Consider the following 10,338-nt stretch of genomic DNA (forward strand, 5'->3'; position numbering starts at 1 on the left):
TGGGAATTGAACCTGGGACCTTGGAGCCTCAGGACTTTTGTATAACCATTTTGTTGTCTCCCCAACCCCTAGTTGAGCTATTTCTTTTTTTTATATTTATTTATTTATTTATTTATTTTCCCTTTTGTTGCCCTTGTTGTTTTATTGTTGTTGTTATTGATGTCATCATTGTTTGATAGGACAGAGAGAAATGGAGAGAGGAGGGGAAGACAGAGACAGGGCGAGAAAGATAGATACCTGAAAACCTGCTTCAAAGTTACCTCCCTGAAGGTGGGAAGTTGGGGGCTTGAACCAGGATCATTATGCGGATCCTTGTGCTTTGGATGTCATGTGTGCTTAAACTGCTGTGCTACCGCCCAACTCCCAGTTGAGCTATTTCTATGGCTGCTGTCTCCAGGAGTTCTTGCCAGTGTTTGGATGTGTGTTTCAACCAAGCGTTTCATCAGTTATACCTCAAAATAGTTTTTTTGTTTGTTTGTTTGCTTCCAGGGTTATCACTGGGCCTTGGTGCCAACAGTATGAATTCATCGCTCCTGGAAGCCATTTTTTTTTTTTCCTATTTTATTTGACAGGACAGGGAAATTGAGAGGGAAGTGATGATAGAGAGGGAGAGAGAGATAGACACCTGCAGACCTCCTTCACTACTCATAAAATGTCCCTGCTGCTGGTGGGAAGCAGGGGCTTGAACCCAGGTCTTTGTGCACTTCCTTGTGCCTAACCTCAATATCTTTTAAAAGTGCCCCCCCTCCGGTCTGGGAGGTGGTAAAATTGCACAAATAGGTTTAGAGACATAATATTTAGGAAGAGCAAACTGATCTAGACTAGATTGCTCTTTTTGTCTATTATTCTTTTTCCATTTTTCTATTTGTGATTAATAGTAGGTTACAAGATTATAAGATTACAGTGTATAGTTTCTTTTTTGTCTTTGCTTTATTTTTATTTATTTTATTTATTTAAAATTTTTTTTATTTATACAGTGTATGGTTTCACACCACACTCACCACCAAAGTTCTATGTCCTCACCCTCCCACCTCCCAAAGACAACCACCACAGTTCTCACAAGTCTTAGAAACAGTTTACTTGCTTCTGGTTTGTTTTACTTTGTTTACATTTCACCTAAGAAGGCTGTGACAACAATCACTATTTTACCAGGAAAGCCCACAAAGAAATAATATAAAAAAAAACCCCACCACTAGTTTAGAATTAGAATCTAAGTGCGACAATTTGAGCAGAAGGTTCTATATTCAATGCCCATCAATGCACTGTGGAACAGTGCTCTGGCATTTCTCTCTCTCTCATAAAATAAGTAAATCTTTTTTTTTTTTTCCAAAAAATATTTATTTCCTTTTTATTGCTCTTTTAAAAAATTGTTGTTGTAGTTATTGTTGTTGATGTAGTCATTGTTGGATACGACAGAGAGAAATGGAGAGAGATGGGGAGGACAGAGAGGGGGAGAGAAAGATAGACACCTGCAGACCTGCTGTCACCACCTGTGAAGCGACTCTCCTGCAGACTCTCCTGGGGGTAGAACCAGGGTCCTTAAGCTGGTCCTTACGCCATGTGCACTTAACCCACTGTGCTACCACCGGACTCGGTATGTCCCTTTTTTTTTTTTTTTAAAGATTTTATGTATTTATTAATGAGGAAGATAGGAGGAGAGAAAAAGAACCAGACATCACTCTGACACATGTGCTGCCGGGGATCGAGCTCAGGACCTCATGCTTGAGAGTCCAAAGCTTTATCACTGCGCCACCTCCTGGACCTCAGTAAATCCTTTTTTTAAGTAACTTTGAAATACTGAATTTTCTACTATATCTACTTCTCCTAGTGACACATATATTAATGTTTATAGCAATCAGTAAATGCCTGTCTACATACTCAACAAATATTTCCATAAGCTGGGCTGAATAAGACACAATATTGAGTCCTTAAAAAAATCACATTTCGGGGATCAGGCCGTGGCGCTCCAGTTAAGCACATGTGGTGCCAAGTGCAAGGACTGGCACAAGGATCCCAGGTCATGTCCCCTGCTCAAGCCCCCAGCTCCCCACCTGCGAGGGGTGTAGGGTTGCCTCAAAGGCAGTGAAGCAGATCTGCAAGTGTCTCTCTCTCTCTCCCTTTCCTCTCTCAAGTTCTCTCTGTCCTATCTTACAGCACACCAATGGAAAAAAGATGGCCACCAGGAGCAGTGGATTCGTAGTGCAGGCACTAAGCCTCAAGGATAACCCTGAAGGCAAACAATCAAACAAACAAACAAAAAACACCTCAGATTTCAATTGTTTTCATTTAAAAATTTTTATTGATTGATTCATTGATTTTGGACAGAAACAGAATTTAGGAGGGAATGAGGAGGCAGAGACTGAGTCAGAGACACCTGCAGCACTGTTCACCTCTCTTGACAGTTCCCTCCTGCAGGTGTGAATCAGGGACTTGAATCCGGGTCCTTGTGCACTAAATGTGTATGCTCAACCAGCTGTCACCACCCAGCCACTCATTAAAAAAAAAAAAAAAACAAAAAAAAACCCCTGCATTTATGGGGCAAGTAAACTAGCTTATCTGGGAGAATGTCTGCTTTGCTATGCATGCAATCCAGGTTGGAGATTCCTGGTATACCACGTGGGAGTACTACACCATTATGTTAAGATGTGGTGCTGTGATGTCTCTCACATGCGCTCCCACCAGTTCACACTGAGTCCATCCAAAGTCTTTATTGGATTGTGCTTGTCCACCCCCATGAATGAAGCTGTTCTATATATATAGTGGTTGTTGCTGTTATTGAATTCTCCTCCCCACCCACCCCAGAGTCTTTTACATTGGTACAATACACCAACTCTAGTCCAAGTTCTCCTTAGTGTTTTCTCTTCTGATCTTGTTTTTCAACTTCTGCCTGTGAGTGAATTAATCCCATATTCATCCTTCTGTTGCTGACTTATTTCACTTAACATGATTTCTTCAAGCTCCATCCAAGATGGGCTGAAAACAGTGAAATCACCATTTTTAATAGCTGAGTAATATTCCATTGTGTATATATACCACAACTTGCTCAGCCACTCATCTGTTGTTAGACACCTGGGTTGCTTCCAGGTTTTGACTATTACAAATTGTGCTGCTATGAACACAGGTATACACAAATATTTTTGGATGGGTGTGTTGGGTTCCTTAGGATATATCCCCAGGAGAGGAATTGCAGGGTCATAGGGTAGGTCTTCCTCTAGCCTTCTGAGAGTTCTCCAGACTGCTCTCCACAAAAGTTGAACCAATTTACATTCCCACCAGCAGTGCAGGAGGGTTCCTTTGACCCCACAACTTCTCCAGCATTGTTGCTGCTATCTTTTCTGGTGTATGACTTCTCACAGGAGTGAAGTGGTATCTCATTGTTGTCTTTATTTGCATTTCTCTGACCATCAGTATCTTGGAGCATTTTTTCACAAGTTTGTCAGCCTTTTGGATCTCTTCTGTGGTGAATATTCTATTCATGTCTTCATGTATTTTTGGATGGGGTAATTTGTTTTCTTGTTGTTGAGTTTGGTGAGCTCTTTATATATTTTGGTTATTAACTTCTTATGTATGGCATGTAAAGATCTCCCATTCAGTGAGGGCATCTCTTTGTTTTGGTTGTTCTATATTTTCATATTATGTACCTTCTTTTAGTTATTTCCTATAGGTATAGCTTAGTGGTAATGAATTCCTTTAGCTGTTATTTGAGTTTAAAGTTATTCACCTCAAGTTTTACTCTTAAGTAGAATCTAAAAGAGCCATCAAAGAGCAATGAACTATTGGCAAGTAGCTGATAATGACCACATAATCTTCATTGGTTTCTTGAAGCTCTGGGCATTTTTGCTGCTAAGGCTTCACTGAGGAGGTACACATTTGCATGATTCTACCCTTCCAAGCAGATTCTCCCCACCCATTCCCCCCCTTTTTTTTGTCCAGAAGAGAAAGAGAGGAAGAGAGAAGATAAGAGTAAAGGAGAGGTACCACAAAACTTTTCCACTGCTCATGAAGCTTCCCCTTTGCACAGTGCTCCCATATGGTGGCAGGGACCTGTGCATAGTAAAGCATTTGCTCCCATGGGTTAGCAATGTCCTCAGATTATTCTTCTTCCTTTTCTTCTCCTTCTTCTACTGGAGCACTGATCAGCTCTGCCTAATGGTGGTACGGGAGCTTGAACCTGGACTTTAGAGTCTCAGGCATGAGAGTCTCTTTGTGTAACCATTACGGCCAGATCCTCCTCCTCCTCCCCCTCCCCCTCCCCCTCCTTCTTCTTCTTCAATATTTTTAAAACATATTTATTTATTTATTTTTCCCTTTTGTTGTCCTTGTTTCACATTGTTGTGGTTGTTGATGTTGTTGTTATTGGATAGGACAGAGAGAAATGGAGAGAGGAGGGGAAGAAAGAGGGGGGAGAGAAAGATAGACACCTGCAGACCAGCTTCACCACCTGTAAAGCAACTCCTCTGCAGGTGGGGAGCCAGGGGCTCGAACTGGGATCCCTAAACTGGCCCTTGTGCTTTGCGCCACGTGCACTTAACCCACTACGCCACCGTCCGACTGCCTAGATTCTTCTTTTTATAGTAATCATTTCTGTGGGTCAGCGAGGTCGCAGCAGCAGTACATGTGCATATATTGCATACATGAGGTCCTGGATTTGATTCCTGCCACAACATGTGGGGGCTGGGCGGTAGTGCAATGGGTTAAGTGCACTTGGCACAAAGCCCAAGGACTGGCATAAGGATCCTGGTTTGAGCTCCTGGCTCCCCACCCTCAGGGGGTGTCTCTTCACAAGTAGTGAACCATGTCTGCAGGTTTCTTTCTCTCCTTCTCTGTCTTTCCGTCCTCTCTCTATTTCTCTCTGTCCTATCCAACAACAATGACAGCAATAACAACAATAATAACAACAACGATAAATAACAAGGGCAACAAAAGGGAAAAAATAGTCTCCAGGAGTAGTAGATTCGTAGTGCAGGCACCAAGCCCCAGCAATAACCAGAGACAAAAAAAAAAAAGGTATCTCTCTTCACCTATCTTTCATATTAATAAGTAAATAAAACCTTTAAAAAATATCTGGATGTTAGGCATGATCAGTCCTTTCTGGTTTCTCCATTTGAATATTGTCTCCAGTTACCCTGACCGTTCTACCATTTTATTTTGCTCCTGGATCCATGTGTCTAGTTTTTGTTTGTTTGTTTTTCCAGAGCACTGTTCGGGCCCAATAGGTGGTACAGTAGATAAAGCACTAGACTCTCAAGCATGAGGTGCTGAGTATGATTCCTGGCATTACATCTACCAGAGTGATGCTCTGATTCTCTCTCCCCTTTTCTCAAATAAATAAATAAATAAATATTAAAATATTTAAAATATTTTTAACTTGTTGGGGGAGGTGGCTCAACCATAGAGCTCATGGTTTCCATGTGCCAGGCTCTGTTCTCCCCAAACTGCATTAAGAAACAAACAACAATAAAAAAGTAAGGATTTCTAGTTTATGTGCAGTTAATTTGATGGGGGGATCAGGTGTTGGCTCACCTGGTAGAATACACTTATTACAGTGTGCAGGGACCCAAGTTAAAGCACCTGGTTGCCACCTGCAGGAAGAAAGCTGCATAAGCAGTGCAGCAGGTCTCTCTACCTCTCTATCTCCCCGTTTCCTATTGATTTTTTCCTGTCTCTATTATTTTTAATATTTCTAAAAAGAAATCTTTGGTGGCCCAGGAGGTGGTGCAGTGGATAAAGCATTAGGCTTTTAAGCATGAGGTCCTGAGTTCAATCCCCAGCATCACATGTATTAGAGTGATGATCAGAGTTCTTTCTCTCTCTCCTCCTATCTTTCTCCTTAATAAATAAATAAAATCTTAAAAAAACAAAAAGACAGAGAGAAATATTTGGATGATAGGCAATTACTCAAAGACTTCTGGTGATCAGTTCTTTCTGGTTTCTCCATCTGGGTATTTCTTCAGTTACCCTGACTGTTCTACCATTTTACTTTGCTCCTGGATCCATGTGCCTAGTTTTTGTTTGTTATGCTATTCCACTGCAGAATACTGTGCCCCAGTATGGTTCCGTAGCCCCCATGTCCACTCGGTAGATTCCAAATTATATTCCTCCATGAGGATAATTTCTGGAACCATCTGTTCCACCCCGGTTCCATGGCTGCCAGTTCTTAGCAACATCGCCCCGCCAGATATTCGTCGGGATGCGGCATCATCTAAGTTCATTTCCCACGTCTACGCTCGACCGGACCTGCCAATATACGCGGATATCTTCGCCCACCCTGTCCGTCTCGTCACCCAATCTGGTCCCCTACGCCTACACTGAACTTCTCTGTTCCAGACTCTTGGAAACAGAGTTGGCAGTCAGCTGAGGTAAAGAACAAACACCTCATCACAGACCCCTGCAAGCGTCAACCCGGCTTTGACCTAGCACGTTATGATTGGGCCCTCCTCAATCACTATCGAACAGGCCATGGCCAGTGCGCAGCTATGTTCCATCACTGGGGAGCCAGAGACGACCCGAACTGCCCATGCGGCTACAGACAGACTATGACCCACATAGTCGACGACTGCCACCTCTCCAGATTCAAAGGAGGTCTCGAAACTTTACATCAGGCTCAACCTGACGCTGTTGACTGGCTACGGAAGAAGGGCAAACGCTAGAAGAAGAAGAACAGAACACTGTTCAGCTCTGACTTATGCTGGGAATTGAATCTAGGACCTAAGGTGCCTCAGGCATGAAAGTCTTTTTGTGTAACCATTACGTTGCTATCTCTCCAGTCACCCAAGATGTTTATATACTTTTCTCAATCAAGCTCATCTCTCATTATTTACTACATTTCTCTCCCTTCTATCTTTTTACATTTCCTTCATTAATTCTTTCCCCAGAACAATTGAATCAATTATAATTAGTATTATTTCTGCCACCAGGGCTTATTGCTGGGGCTTGGTACCCACACTACAAATTCACTATTCCCACTGGCCACTTTTTCTTTCTTTCTTTGATTCTTTCTTTCTCCCTTCCTTCCTTCCTTTCTCTTTTTTTGTTGATAGGACAGAGAGAAATTGAGAGAGGAGAGGGAGATATATAGAGAGAAAGAGAAACACCTACAGACCTCTAGTTGGACAGTGAGGTTTGAACTCAGGTCTTTATGAATGGTAATAAGTAGCTCAGCTGGGTGCACCACTGCCCAGCCCCATTGGTTCAAGTTTTTTTTTTAAATTTAGAATTTTACTTTATTTTTATCTGTCATCATTATTATTTTGACAGAGAGAAATTGAGAGGGAAGGGAAGATAGAGACACCTGTAGCCCTGCTTCGCTACTCCTGGGGAACAGAGCTTGAACCTGGGTCCTTGTATACAGTAATATGTATGTTCAACCAGATGTGCTGCTACCACCTAGGCCCCCTTGGTTAAAGCTTTTTTTTTTTTTTGTCTCCAAGGTTATTGCTAGGGCTCAGTACCTGCACTACAAATTCACTGCTCCTGGCAGCTATCTTTTTTAAAATTGTTTTCGCTGTTGGATAGGACAGAGAAAAATTGAGAGAGGAAGAGAATACAGAGCTGGAGAGGATAGACGCCTGCAGACCTGCTTTACCACTTGCTAGGCAACCCTCTGCAAGGTGGGGAGCCCCGGGATCTTGCTTCAGTCCTTGTGCTTCACACTATGTGTATTTAATATGGTGTGCTACAACCTGCCCCCCCCACCTTGGTTCAAGTTTTAATGAAACACTGAACTAATTATGGAGAAGAAATAATAGGTACTGAATTTTTGTGCTATATTGATCCTCTTTCCTTCCCCCCCCCCCCCAATTTTTGTCATCACTTGGGCTTCAATGCCTCAAGCTGACTTTTTCAGATATAAAAACAAGAGAAACATACCACAGCACCAAAACTTCCTTCAATATGGTAGGGGAGCAGGCTCAAACCTGGGTTGTACAAATGAGCAAACACACACAAGTGAGCTATCTTGCCAGCCCTTGATCTATTTTCTTAGGAGAAAACAAAATTTGCCTTCTTAACCACAATTAACAGTCAAGTAATTCATTCATTACCATATCCATTATTAAAGGAGGTGCTGAGCACCTTGTAATCCTAGGATGCAATGTCCAGGAATTATATTCTAGTACTTACATAATTATATATATATATATGTATATATATATATATATATACACACACATACATATATATGCAGAGATACAGGTAGCTACTACGTACCAATTTCAAAAGAACTTTGAAAAAGCAAGCAGAGTGAATTTAACAAACATTTTCAATAGAAAGGTACCAATGCTCGAGGGGCTAGGTCCAAGTCCCCGTTCCCCAACTACAACGTGGAAGCTTCATGACCAGTGAGCAGTGTTGTAGGTCTCTCTCTTCTTGCCCAACCCCTTCTCTCTGCTCCTACCAGGGGAGAAAGAAAAAGGAATGAAATAAAATAAAATAAAGAAAAAATAATGGCAGCCAGGAACAGTGTTGTGAGGGCAGAGCCCCAGAAATAACTACGATGGCAAAAAGTAAAATAGTGGTCTGGGAGGTGGCACAGTGGATAAAGCATCGGACTCTCAAGCATGGGGTGCTGAGTTCAATACCCGGCAGCAAATGTACCAGAGTGATGTCTGTTCTTTCTCTCTCTCCTCCTATCTTTCTCATTAATAAATAAATAAAATCTTTAAAAAAAAAATAAAATAAACTTATGAAAAAAAAAAAAGAAAAAGTCACATTAGCTGGCTAGATATCTGATGGCTCTGCTCTTCTCAGAAATCTAACAGATTCTTGAGGACCACTACTAGGACAGTCTCAATTTTATTTGTGTCAAAAGTCTGCCTGACCAGAGACCACAAAATGAAATTACTATTGAAGTCATAGATAAAGTAAATGATGGGTAAAATAGATATTAATACTCAGCACACTTCCATAACCACTGAAATGTCTTGTTCCTAATCTAGGTCTAAGTGTAAATTTTATTTGAGAGATTAAAAAGAAAAAAACTTAGGTTAATATAGTAGTATCACACTAACTGAATAATGGAATCTTGACATTTCCATTTCAGCGATACCCATTAGATGACTTATAAACACAAAACAAAACATTTCCTTATGTATTTGTGAGAGATGGGGAAGAGAGAACCAGAGCATCATATTAGTTAAAAGGGATCTGGGCACCTTATGCTTAAAAGTCCAGGGGTCCCAGGTCGCTAGATGCCATTTATTTACTTATTTATTTTTGTCATCTTTGGGATTTCACCACTGGAAGCTGACTTAATTGCATAGACACACAGCAAAAGGGAAAGAAATCACAGCACTTAGGCCTCCTTCAAGGCAGTGGGCCAGGCTTGAACCTGAGTTGTGCAACCGGCAAAGCAACTCCCAAGTTAACTGGTGAACTTTCCTGAACAAAAATTATTTCCAGTGTTTCTATGAAATTGTGAGGTTGCTCTTCTATCCTTGGGAAGGGAAGCAAAAAGTAAAGAATAAAGAGTGGCACTGACAGTCGGCTAATTTTCCATGAGACAAAAAAAGCGATGAACCATTTGAGTCGCGGAGCACAGGCCACCAGGGCTAAAATCTGTACAGGACGGCGGGAGAGGGGTGGAGAGTCGAGCCGGTGAGATGACTTTGTTCAGGCAGAAACGAGAAAACCTTTTTTTTTTTTTTAATTATCTTTATTTATTGGGGGGGGGGTACCTGCAGCCCTGCTTCACCACTCGCAAAGCTTTCTCCCTGCAGGTGGGGACTGGGGGATTTGATCCTGGGTACTTATGCATTGTAATATGTGCACTCAACTAGGTGGGCCAGGAAACCCAGCCCCAGGAAACGAGATAACTTCTACAGACTAAAACCCACCAACTTTTCAAAAATGAATGAGCCCTGGCAGGGGTGTCTGCTTAAATGACAGGGCTGGCCGCCCCTCGCCGGCCACGTCGGGTCCCGGGCCCTCCACACAGGCCCCGCCAGAGGACAGCGCCATTGCCGGAAGAGAGGGAACCCCGGGAAGGGCGGGGAGGAGGGAAGGTGGAGAGCGTGAAGGAAGTGGGACCCACCGGCTCTGGCAGGGGTTACGGGAGCCCGCGAGGGTTCAGATCAAATCAAGGGTCTGGACAGTCCACTTCTGGCTACAAGTATTCCCAGTTGCTAAACTCGGGACGCTGTCACATCTTCTTTGGAGGGAGAACTAGCACCACGCGTCTCCCGTCCCAAGCGCTCCTAGCAACCACCAGTAATTTAAAGAGGAAGAACGACCCTCGATCCGCCCTCCGCGGTCAGACGGGAAAACGTGTTGGCCCAATCACCTCGGCGGAAACTACAACCAACCAATAGGGGGCCGGAATGGGGAGGGCGGGATGAAGGG

The 10,338-nt window shown here is 42.7% G+C and overlaps 1 long non-coding RNA gene across 1 annotated transcript in view; it reads right to left on the reverse strand.

Annotated features, from left to right (window-relative positions):
- The window catches only part of LOC132541401 (uncharacterized), a 35,138-nt gene extending 24,945 nt beyond the window's left edge, over positions 1-10,193 (reverse strand). Inside the window, exons 1-2 of the long non-coding RNA XR_009552599.1 lie at positions 10,031-10,193; positions 8,276-8,391 (exon numbers count right to left, since the gene is read on the reverse strand). This is a non-coding gene — a long non-coding RNA (uncharacterized LOC132541401). The remainder of the gene's footprint in view (positions 1-8,275; positions 8,392-10,030) is intronic.
- Positions 10,194-10,338: the final 145 nt, after the last annotated feature.

The sequence above is a fragment of the Erinaceus europaeus genome, chromosome 11 (genome assembly GCF_950295315.1).
Source record: "Erinaceus europaeus chromosome 11, mEriEur2.1, whole genome shotgun sequence".
NCBI classification, from domain to species: domain Eukaryota; kingdom Metazoa; phylum Chordata; class Mammalia; order Eulipotyphla; family Erinaceidae; genus Erinaceus; species Erinaceus europaeus.